This window comes from Ranitomeya variabilis, chromosome 3 (genome assembly GCF_051348905.1).
Source record: "Ranitomeya variabilis isolate aRanVar5 chromosome 3, aRanVar5.hap1, whole genome shotgun sequence".
Taxonomy (NCBI): Eukaryota; Metazoa; Chordata; class Amphibia; order Anura; family Dendrobatidae; genus Ranitomeya; species Ranitomeya variabilis.
The window spans coordinates 418,756,192-418,768,567 of NC_135234.1; the positions used below are offsets into that span (position 1 = coordinate 418,756,192).

At 46.7% G+C, this 12,376-nt stretch overlaps 1 protein-coding gene and 4 non-coding genes across 5 annotated transcripts in view; all 5 read left to right on the forward strand.

The window, feature by feature from the left end:
* Positions 1-12,376, forward strand: part of TEX14 (testis expressed 14, intercellular bridge forming factor) — a 416,166-nt gene that overhangs the window by 105,828 nt on the left and 297,962 nt on the right. The gene's annotated exons all lie outside the window — the stretch shown is intronic.
* LOC143763230 (small nucleolar RNA U3) lies at positions 2,450-2,666 on the forward strand. Its single transcript, XR_013212313.1, has one exon. It is a non-coding gene; the product is annotated as a small nucleolar RNA U3 (small nucleolar RNA).
* On the forward strand, positions 4,998-5,214 carry LOC143763231 (small nucleolar RNA U3). Its single transcript, XR_013212314.1, has one exon. It is a non-coding gene; the product is annotated as a small nucleolar RNA U3 (small nucleolar RNA).
* LOC143763232 (small nucleolar RNA U3) lies at positions 7,546-7,762 on the forward strand. The gene has a single exon (XR_013212315.1). It is a non-coding gene; the product is annotated as a small nucleolar RNA U3 (small nucleolar RNA).
* On the forward strand, positions 10,094-10,310 carry LOC143763233 (small nucleolar RNA U3). The gene has a single exon (XR_013212316.1). It is a non-coding gene; the product is annotated as a small nucleolar RNA U3 (small nucleolar RNA).

Below are 12,376 nucleotides of genomic sequence, written 5' to 3' on the forward strand. Positions count from 1 at the left end.
ATTAATTTTTCTAGTGATGGGCAGTCTGGCTCTCATGGTTCTGCTCACCATAAAGAGTCAACTCTTTTGGATCCCTTTTAAATATGTGTTCATCATAGGTGAACACATATTTAAGGTGACTTCAGTATGGTTGATACCCCACCCACCAATGGTTGAAACCACGCCCATGTGCAGCCACCCAATGAAATTGATGAATGGGCAGGGTTACGTCTGCCGAACTTGGGAATTATATGCCCAGTGAGAGCCATTAAGAGAATTCAGTGGCTCTCACTGGGGTGCTGGCTCCCATCATTCACAGCAGGGAGCCTACTCTTTCTCTCGGAACGTTCATGAACGACCCATCACTACTTAATATATGAAACTGCACAAAATCAAATCTTTTCAAAATATTATTAAAAATTGCTAGATAAACAGATACGTATACCATGTGAAAGGCACACCCTTGTTATGCAAAAATCATGTCTCCAGATAGTTGCCTCTGGCTCCCAGCATTTTCAGCGGAGTTATGTCATTCTGCATCCAGTACTTAAAATAAGGAACAGTCCAGCTTGGAATCTGAGGTTTGGCAAAGCTCTCTTAGCCCTTCTACCCAGTGACAGCTCTCTTAGCCTTACTACCCAGGGACAGCTCACTTAGCCTTACTACCCAGGGATAGCTCTCTTTGCCCTTCTACCCAGTGACAGCTCTCTTAGCCTTACTACCCAGGGACAGCTCTCTTAGCCTTACTACCCAGGGATAGCTCTCTTAGCCTTACTACCCAGGGATAGCTCTCTTAGCCTTACTACCCAGGGACAGCTCTCTTAGCCTTACTATCCAGTGACAGCTCTCTTAGCCCTTCTAACCAGGAACAGGTCTCTTAGCCTTACTACCCAGGGACAGCTCTCTTAGCCTTACTACCCAGGGACAGCTCTCTTAACCTTACTACCCAGGGATAGCTCTCTTAGCCTTACTACCCAGGGACAACTCTCTTAGCCCTACTACCCTGGGACAGCTCTCTTAGCCTTACTACCCAGGGACAGCTCTCTTAGCCTTACTGCCCAGGACAGCTCTCTTAGCCTTACTACCCAGGGACAGCTCTCTTAACCTTACTACCCAGGGATAGCTCTCTTAGCCTTACTACCCAGGGACAACTCTCTTAGCCCTACTACGCTGGGACAGCTCTCTTAGCCTTACTACCCAGGGACAGCTCTCTTAGCCTTACTGCCCAGGACAGCTCTCTTAGCCTTACTACCTAGTGACAGATCTCTTAGCCTTACTACCCAGGGATAGCTCTCTTAGCCTTACTACCCAGGGACAGCTCTCTTAGCCTTACTACCCAGTGACAGCTCTCTTAACCTTACTACCCATTGATAGCTCTCTTAGCCTTACTACCCAGGGACAGCTCTCTTAGCCTTACTACCTAGTGACAGCTCTCTTAGCCTTACTACTCAGGGATAGCTCTCTTAGCCTTACTACCCAGGGACAGCTCTCTTAGCCTTACTACCCAGTGACAGCTCTCTTTTGCCCTTCTAACCAGGAACAGGTCTCTTAGCCTTACTACCCGGGGACATCTCTCTTAGCCTTACTACCCAGGGACAGCTCTCTTAGCCTTACTACCCAGGGAAAGCTCTCTTAACCTTACTACCCAGGGATAGCTCTCTTAGCCTTACTACCCAGGGATAGCTCTCTTAGCCTTCTACCCAGGGACAGCTCTCTTAGCCTTACTACCTAGTGACAGCTCTCTTAGCCTTACTACCCAGGGACAGCTCTCTTAGCCTTACTACCCAGGGACAGCTCTCTTAGCCTTACTACCCAGTGACAGCTCTCTTAGCCCTTCTAACCAGGGACAGCTCCCTTAGCCCTAGTACCCTGAGACAGCTCTCTTATGTCTATTTCACACTATCAGTATTTGTAAGCCAAATCCAGAAGTGGGTGAAAAATACAGAAGTGGTGACAGCTTTCCCTCTGATTGTTCCACTCCTGATTTTAGCTTACAAAACCTGATGAAAAATACTGATAGTGTGAACGTGGCCTTAGCCTTACTTCCAAGGAGCAGCTTACTACCCAGGGACAGTGTTTCTAGCTCTACTACACAGGTACAGCTCTCCTGTCTGTTTATTCACCCGTGCTGCAAAACCTGATATTCCATTGTGTAGGATGTTTAGAAGGATCTACAGGTTCCGGGTGTTTCTCATTGGCTGGTTGCAGTGACATATGCAGATTAGATCCAGAGACATCTGTGATCTGGAGGATTATGGGGCCGTTATACAAGTATGGAAGCTTCTATAGGGTCACTGTGTCAGGTGTGATGTCTCCCTAATTTTGCACACTGTAGTCACGTCTCTGATCACCCACAATGTGTCAGCGTTTATTTACAGCCTTAGTTTGTGTGATGTTGTGTTAATGAATCTCCATATTGTTACACGCAGGGTCCTATTCCCCGGAGGGGCATCACGGCCAGGAAGAGGTTAAGACTATACTTTCAGGGATCATTTCTATAGTGTGTAACTTGAGAAATGTGCTCTAAAGTGTCCAAACTTCCCAACCACGAGGAGGAGCTGTAGTGATCTCTCCTGAGCGTGAAGTGAGCTCTCAGTTCTGCTTCATTGCAGGGGCTGATTGCTGGTGATGATCGTTCTCCTTCTCTGTTACAGGGAGGTGGAGGGGGAGATCACAAGCTGAGTGGTTGTGTTATATTTTAGTTAGCTTAATAAAGATAGACTGAAAGTACTTGTGTACTTTCATAAGATATTGTTAACTAAATATTATTTTTTCTAGTGATGGGCAGTCTGGCTGTCATGGTTCTGCTCACCATAAAGAGTCAACTCTTTTGGATCCCTTTTAAATATGTGTTCATCATAGGTGAACACATATTTAAGGTGACTTCAGTATGGTTGATACCCCACCCACCAATGGTTGAAACCACGCCCATGTGCAGCCACCCAATGAAATTGATGAATGGGCAGGGTTACGTCTGCCGAACTTGGGAATTATATGCCCAGTGAGAGCCATTAAGAGAATTCAGTGGCTCTCACTGGGGTGCTGGCTCCCATCATTCACAGCAGGGAGCCTACTCTTTCTCTCGGAACGTTCATGAACGACCCATCACTACTTAATATATGAAACTGCACAAAATCAAATCTTTTCAAAATATTATTAAAAATTGCTAGATAAACAGATACGTATACCATGTGAAAGGCACACCCTTGTTATGCAAAAATCATGTCTCCAGATAGTTGCCTCTGGCTCCCAGCATTTTCAGCGGAGTTATGTCATTCTGAATCCAGTACTTAAAATAAGGAACAGTCCAGCTTGGAATCTGAGGTTTGGCAAAGCTCTCTTAGCCCTTCTACCCAGTGACAGCTCTCTTAGCCTTACTACCCAGGGACAGCTCACTTAGCCTTACTACCCAGGGATAGCTCTCTTTGCCCTTCTACCCAGTGACAGCTCTCTTAGCCTTACTACCCAGGGACAGCTCTCTTAGCCTTACTACCCAGGGATAGCTCTCTTAGCCTTACTACCCAGGGATAGCTCTCTTAGCCTTACTACCCAGGGACAGCTCTCTTAGCCTTACTATCCAGTGACAGCTCTCTTAGCCGTTCTAACCAGGAACAGGTCTCTTAGCCTTACTACCCAGGGACAGCTCTCTTAGCCTTACTACCCAGGGACAGCTCTCTTAACCTTACTACCCAGGGATAGCTCTCTTAGCCTTACTACCCAGGGACAACTCTCTTAGCCCTACTACCCTGGGACAGCTCTCTTAGCCTTACTACCCAGGGACAGCTCTCTTAGCCTTACTGCCCAGGACAGCTCTCTTAGCCTTACTACCTAGTGACAGATCTCTTAGCCTTACTACCCAGGGATAGCTCTCTTAGCCTTACTACCCAGGGACAGCTCTCTTAGCCTTACTACCCAGTGACAGCTCTCTTAACCTTACTACCCATTGATAGCTCTCTTAGCCTTACTACCCAGGGACAGCTCTCTTAGCCTTACTACTCAGGGATAGCTCTCTTAGCCTTACTACCCAGGGACAGCTCTCTTAGCCTTACTACCCAGTGACAGCTCTCTTTTGCCCTTCTAACCAGGAACAGGTCTCTTAGCCTTACTACCCGGGGACATCTCTCTTAGCCTTACTACCCAGGGACAGCTCTCTTAGCCTTACTACCCAGGGAAAGCTCTCTTAACCTTACTACCCAGGGATAGCTCTCTTAGCCTTACTACCCAGGGATAGCTCTCTTAGCCTTCTACCCAGGGACAGCTCTCTTAGCCTTACTACCTAGTGACAGCTCTCTTAGCCTTACTACCCAGGGACAGCTCTCTTAGCCTTACTACCCAGGGACAGCTCTCTTAGCCTTACTACCCAGTGACAGCTCTCTTAGCCCTTCTAACCAGGGACAGCTCCCTTAGCCCTAGTACCCTGAGACAGCTCTCTTATGTCTATTTCACACTATCAGTATTTGTAAGCCAAATCCAGGAGTGGGTGAAAAATACAGAAGTGGTGACAGCTTTCCCTCTGATTGTTCCACTCCTGATTTTAGCTTACAAAACCTGATGAAAAATACTGATAGTGTGAACGTGGCCTTAGCCTTACTTCCAAGGAGCAGCTTACTACCCAGGGACAGTGTTTCTAGCTCTACTACACAGGTACAGCTCTCCTGTCTGTTTATTCACCCGTGCTGCAAAACCTGATATTCCATTGTGTAGGATGTTTAGAAGGATCTACAGGTTCCGGGTGTTTCTCATTGGCTGGTTGCAGTGACATATGCAGATTAGATCCAGAGACATCTGTGATCTGGAGGATTATGGGGCCGTTATACAAGTATGGAAGCTTCTATAGGGTCACTGTGTCAGGTGTTATGTCTCCCTAATTTTGCACACTGTAGTCACGTCTCTGATCACCCACAATGTGTCAGCGTTTATTTACAGCCTTAGTTTGTGTGATGTTGTGTTAATGAATCTCCGTAATGTTACACGCAGGGTCCTATTCCCCGGAGGGGCATCACGGCCAGGAAGAGGTTAAGACTATACTTTCAGGGATCATTTCTATAGTGTGTAACTTGAGAAATGTGCTCTAAAGTGTCCAAACTTCCCAACCACGAGGAGGAGCTGTAGTGATCTCTCCTGAGCGTGAAGTGAGCTCTCAGTTCTGCTTCATTGCAGGGGCTGATTGCTGGTGATGATCGTTCTCCTTCTCTGTTACAGGGAGGTGGAGGGGGAGATCACAAGCTGAGTGGTTGTGTTATATTTTAGTTAGCTTAATAAAGATAGACTGAAAGTACTTGTGTACTTTCATAAGATATTGTTAACTAAATATTATTTTTTCTAGTGATGGGCAGTCTGGCTGTCATGGTTCTGCTCACCATAAAGAGTCAACTCTTTTGGATCCCTTTTAAATATGTGTTCATCATAGGTGAACACATATTTAAGGTGACTTCAGTATGGTTGATACCCCACCCACCAATGGTTGAAACCACGCCCATGTGCAGCCACCCAATGAAATTGATGAATGGGCAGGGTTACGTCTGCCGAACTTGGGAATTATATGCCCAGTGAGAGCCATTAAGAGAATTCAGTGGCTCTCACTGGGGTGCTGGCTCCCATCATTCACAGCAGGGAGCCTACTCTTTCTCTCGGAACGTTCATGAACGACCCATCACTACTTAATATATGAAACTGCACAAAATCAAATCTTTTCAAAATATTATTAAAAATTGCTAGATAAACAGATACGTATACCATGTGAAAGGCACACCCTTGTTATGCAAAAATCATGTCTCCAGATAGTTGCCTCTGGCTCCCAGCATTTTCAGCGGAGTTATGTCATTCTGAATCCAGTACTTAAAATAAGGAACAGTCCAGCTTGGAATCTGAGGTTTGGCAAAGCTCTCTTAGCCCTTCTACCCAGTGACAGCTCTCTTAGCCTTACTACCCAGGGACAGCTCACTTAGCCTTACTACCCAGGGATAGCTCTCTTTGCCCTTCTACCCAGTGACAGCTCTCTTAGCCTTACTACCCAGGGACAGCTCTCTTAGCCTTACTACCCAGGGATAGCTCTCTTAGCCTTACTACCCAGGGATAGCTCTCTTAGCCTTACTACCCAGGGACAGCTCTCTTAGCCTTACTATCCAGTGACAGCTCTCTTAGCCGTTCTAACCAGGAACAGGTCTCTTAGCCTTACTACCCAGGGACAGCTCTCTTAGCCTTACTACCCAGGGACAGCTCTCTTAACCTTACTACCCAGGGATAGCTCTCTTAGCCTTACTACCCAGGGACAACTCTCTTAGCCCTACTACCCTGGGACAGCTCTCTTAGCCTTACTACCCAGGGACAGCTCTCTTAGCCTTACTGCCCAGGACAGCTCTCTTAGCCTTACTACCTAGTGACAGATCTCTTAGCCTTACTACCCAGGGATAGCTCTCTTAGCCTTACTACCCAGGGACAGCTCTCTTAGCCTTACTACCCAGTGACAGCTCTCTTAACCTTACTACCCATTGATAGCTCTCTTAGCCTTACTACCCAGGGACAGCTCTCTTAGCCTTACTACTCAGGGATAGCTCTCTTAGCCTTACTACCCAGGGACAGCTCTCTTAGCCTTACTACCCAGTGACAGCTCTCTTTTGCCCTTCTAACCAGGAACAGGTCTCTTAGCCTTACTACCCGGGGACATCTCTCTTAGCCTTACTACCCAGGGACAGCTCTCTTAGCCTTACTACCCAGGGAAAGCTCTCTTAACCTTACTACCCAGGGATAGCTCTCTTAGCCTTACTACCCAGGGATAGCTCTCTTAGCCTTCTACCCAGGGACAGCTCTCTTAGCCTTACTACCTAGTGACAGCTCTCTTAGCCTTACTACCCAGGGACAGCTCTCTTAGCCTTACTACCCAGGGACAGCTCTCTTAGCCTTACTACCCAGTGACAGCTCTCTTAGCCCTTCTAACCAGGGACAGCTCCCTTAGCCCTAGTACCCTGAGACAGCTCTCTTATGTCTATTTCACACTATCAGTATTTGTAAGCCAAATCCAGGAGTGGGTGAAAAATACAGAAGTGGTGACAGCTTTCCCTCTGATTGTTCCACTCCTGATTTTAGCTTACAAAACCTGATGAAAAATACTGATAGTGTGAACGTGGCCTTAGCCTTACTTCCAAGGAGCAGCTTACTACCCAGGGACAGTGTTTCTAGCTCTACTACACAGGTACAGCTCTCCTGTCTGTTTATTCACCCGTGCTGCAAAACCTGATATTCCATTGTGTAGGATGTTTAGAAGGATCTACAGGTTCCGGGTGTTTCTCATTGGCTGGTTGCAGTGACATATGCAGATTAGATCCAGAGACATCTGTGATCTGGAGGATTATGGGGCCGTTATACAAGTATGGAAGCTTCTATAGGGTCACTGTGTCAGGTGTTATGTCTCCCTAATTTTGCACACTGTAGTCACGTCTCTGATCACCCACAATGTGTCAGCGTTTATTTACAGCCTTAGTTTGTGTGATGTTGTGTTAATGAATCTCCATAATGTTACACGCAGGGTCCTATTCCCCGGAGGGGCATCACGGCCAGGAAGAGGTTAAGACTATACTTTCAGGGATCATTTCTATAGTGTGTAACTTGAGAAATGTGCTCTAAAGTGTCCAAACTTCCCAACCACGAGGAGGAGCTGTAGTGATCTCTCCTGAGCGTGAAGTGAGCTCTCAGTTCTGCTTCATTGCAGGGGCTGATTGCTGGTGATGATCGTTCTCCTTCTCTGTTACAGGGAGGTGGAGGGGGAGATCACAAGCTGAGTGGTTGTGTTATATTTTAGTTAGCTTAATAAAGATAGACTGAAAGTACTTGTGTACTTTCATAAGATATTGTTAACTAAATATTATTTTTTCTAGTGATGGGCAGTCTGGCTGTCATGGTTCTGCTCACCATAAAGAGTCAACTCTTTTGGATCCCTTTTAAATATGTGTTCATCATAGGTGAACACATATTTAAGGTGACTTCAGTATGGTTGATACCCCACCCACCAATGGTTGAAACCACGCCCATGTGCAGCCACCCAATGAAATTGATGAATGGGCAGGGTTACGTCTGCCGAACTTGGGAATTATATGCCCAGTGAGAGCCATTAAGAGAATTCAGTGGCTCTCACTGGGGTGCTGGCTCCCATCATTCATAGCAGGGAGCCTACTCTTTCTCTCGGAACGTTCATGAACGACCCATCACTACTTAATATATGAAACTGCACAAAATCAAATCTTTTCAAAATATTATTAAAAATTGCTAGATAAACAGATACGTATACCATGTGAAAGGCACACCCTTGTTATGCAAAAATCATGTCTCCAGATAGTTGCCTCTGGCTCCCAGCATTTTCAGCGGAGTTATGTCATTCTGCATCCAGTACTTAAAATAAGGAACAGTCCAGCTTGGAATCTGAGGTTTGGCAAAGCTCTCTTAGCCCTTCTACCCAGTGACAGCTCTCTTAGCCTTACTACCCAGGGACAGCTCACTTAGCCTTACTACCCAGGGATAGCTCTCTTTGCCCTTCTACCCAGTGACAGCTCTCTTAGCCTTACTACCCAGGGACAGCTCTCTTAGCCTTACTACCCAGGGATAGCTCTCTTAGCCTTACTACCCAGGGATAGCTCTCTTAGCCTTACTACCCAGGGACAGCTCTCTTAGCCTTACTATCCAGTGACAGCTCTCTTAGCCGTTCTAACCAGGAACAGGTCTCTTAGCCTTACTACCCAGGGACAGCTCTCTTAGCCTTACTACCCAGGGACAGCTCTCTTAACCTTACTACCCAGGGATAGCTCTCTTAGCCTTACTACCCAGGGACAACTCTCTTAGCCCTACTACCCTGGGACAGCTCTCTTAGCCTTACTACCCAGGGACAGCTCTCTTAGCCTTACTGCCCAGGACAGCTCTCTTAGCCTTACTACCTAGTGACAGATCTCTTAGCCTTACTACCCAGGGATAGCTCTCTTAGCCTTACTACCCAGGGACAGCTCTCTTAGCCTTACTACCCAGTGACAGCTCTCTTAACCTTACTACCCATTGATAGCTCTCTTAGCCTTACTACCCAGGGACAGCTCTCTTAGCCTTACTACTCAGGGATAGCTCTCTTAGCCTTACTACCCAGGGACAGCTCTCTTAGCCTTACTACCCAGTGACAGCTCTCTTTTGCCCTTCTAACCAGGAACAGGTCTCTTAGCCTTACTACCCGGGGACATCTCTCTTAGCCTTACTACCCAGGGACAGCTCTCTTAGCCTTACTACCCAGGGAAAGCTCTCTTAACCTTACTACCCAGGGATAGCTCTCTTAGCCTTACTACCCAGGGATAGCTCTCTTAGCCTTCTACCCAGGGACAGCTCTCTTAGCCTTACTACCTAGTGACAGCTCTCTTAGCCTTACTACCCAGGAACAGCTCTCTTAGCCTTACTACCCAGGGACAGCTCTCTTAGCCTTACTACCCAGTGACAGCTCTCTTAGCCCTTCTAACCAGGGACAGCTCCCTTAGCCCTAGTACCCTGAGACAGCTCTCTTATGTCTATTTCACACTATCAGTATTTGTAAGCCAAATCCAGAAGTGGGTGAAAAATACAGAAGTGGTGACAGCTTTCCCTCTGATTGTTCCACTCCTGATTTTAGCTTACAAAACCTGATGAAAAATACTGATAGTGTGAACGTGGCCTTAGCCTTACTTCCAAGGAGCAGCTTACTACCCAGGGACAGTGTTTCTAGCTCTACTACACAGGTACAGCTCTCCTGTCTGTTTATTCACCCGTGCTGCAAAACCTGATATTCCATTGTGTAGGATGTTTAGAAGGATCTACAGGTTCCGGGTGTTTCTCATTGGCTGGTTGCAGTGACATATGCAGATTAGATCCAGAGACATCTGTGATCTGGAGGATTATGGAGCCGTTATACAAGTATGGAAGCTTCTATAGGGTCACTGTGTCAGGTGTGATGTCTCCCTAATTTTGCACACTGTAGTCACGTCTCTGATCACCCACAATGTGTCAGCGTTTATTTACAGCCTTAGTTTGTGTGATGTTGTGTTAATGAATCTCCATATTGTTACACGCAGGGTCCTATTCCCCGGAGGGGCATCACGGCCAGGAAGAGGTTAAGACTATACTTTCAGGGATCATTTCTATAGTGTGTAACTTGAGAAATGTGCTCTAAAGTGTCCAAACTTCCCAACCACGAGGAGGAGCTGTAGTGATCTCTCCTGAGCGTGAAGTGAGCTCTCAGTTCTGCTTCATTGCAGGGGCTGATTGCTGGTGATGATCGTTCTCCTTCTCTGTTACAGGGAGGTGGAGGGGGAGATCACAAGCTGAGTGGTTGTGTTATATTTTAGTTAGCTTAATAAAGATAGACTGAAAGTACTTGTGTACTTTCTTAAGATATTGTTAACTAAATGTTATTTTTTCTAGTGATGGGCAGTCTGGCTGTCATGGTTCTGCTCACCATAAAGAGTCAACTCTTTTGGATCCCTTTTAAATATGTGTTCATCATAGGTGAACACATATTTAAGGTGACTTCAGTATGGTTGATACCCCACCCACCAATGGTTGAAACCACGCCCATGTGCAGCCACCCAATGAAATTGATGAATGGGCAGGGTTACGTCTGCCGAACTTGGGAATTATATGCCCAGTGAGAGCCATTAAGAGAATTCAGTGGCTCTCACTGGGGTGCTGGCTCCCATCATTCACAGCAGGGAGCCTACTCTTTCTCTCGGAACGTTCATGAACGACCCATCACTACTTAATATATGAAACTGCACAAAATCAAATCTTTTCAAAATATTATTAAAAATTGCTAGATAAACAGATACGTATACCATGTGAAAGGCACACCCTTGTTATGCAAAAATCATGTCTCCAGATAGTTGCCTCTGGCTCCCAGCATTTTCAGCGGAGTTATGTCATTCTGAATCCAGTACTTAAAATAAGGAACAGTCCAGCTTGGAATCTGAGGTTTGGCAAAGCTCTCTTAGCCCTTCTACCCAGTGACAGCTCTCTTAGCCTTACTACCCAGGGACAGCTCACTTAGCCTTACTACCCAGGGATAGCTCTCTTTGCCCTTCTACCCAGTGACAGCTCTCTTAGCCTTACTACCCAGGGACAGCTCTCTTAGCCTTACTACCCAGGGATAGCTCTCTTAGCCTTACTACCCAGGGATAGCTCTCTTAGCCTTACTACCCAGGGACAGCTCTCTTAGCCTTACTATCCAGTGACAGCTCTCTTAGCCCTTCTAACCAGGAACAGGTCTCTTAGCCTTACTACCCAGGGACAGCTCTCTTAGCCTTACTACCCAGGGACAGCTCTCTTAACCTTACTACCCAGGGATAGCTCTCTTAGCCTTACTACCCAGGGACAACTCTCTTAGCCCTACTACCCTGGGACAGCTCTCTTAGCCTTACTACCCAGGGACAGCTCTCTTAGCCTTACTGCCCAGGACAGCTCTCTTAGCCTTACTACCTAGTGACAGATCTCTTAGCCTTACTACCCAGGGATAGCTCTCTTAGCCTTACTACCCAGGGACAGCTCTCTTAGCCTTACTACCCAGTGACAGCTCTCTTAACCTTACTACCCATTGATAGCTCTCTTAGCCTTACTACCCAGGGACAGCTCTCTTAGCCTTACTACTCAGGGATAGCTCTCTTAGCCTTACTACCCAGGGACAGCTCTCTTAGCCTTACTACCCAGTGACAGCTCTCTTTTGCCCTTCTAACCAGGAACAGGTCTCTTAGCCTTACTACCCGGGGACATCTCTCTTAGCCTTACTACCCAGGGACAGCTCTCTTAGCCTTACTACCCAGGGAAAGCTCTCTTAACCTTACTACCCAGGGATAGCTCTCTTAGCCTTACTACCCAGGGATAGCTCTCTTAGCCTTCTACCCAGGGACAGCTCTCTTAGCCTTACTACCTAGTGACAGCTCTCTTAGCCTTACTACCCAGGGACAGCTCTCTTAGCCTTACTACCCAGGGACAGCTCTCTTAGCCTTACTACCCAGTGACAGCTCTCTTAGCCCTTCTAACCAGGGACAGCTCCCTTAGCCCTAGTACCCTGAGACAGCTCTCTTATGTCTATTTCACACTATCAGTATTTGTAAGCCAAATCCAGGAGTGGGTGAAAAATACAGAAGTGGTGACAGCTTTCCCTCTGATTGTTCCACTCCTGATTTTAGCTTACAAAACCTGATGAAAAATACTGATAGTGTGAACGTGGCCTTAGCCTTACTTCCAAGGAGCAGCTTACTACCCAGGGACAGTGTTTCTAGCTCTACTACACAGGTACAGCTCTCCTGTCTGTTTATTCACCCGTGCTGCAAAACCTGATATTCCATTGTGTAGGATGTTTAGAAGGATCTACAGGTTCCGGGTGTTTCTCATTGGCTGGTTG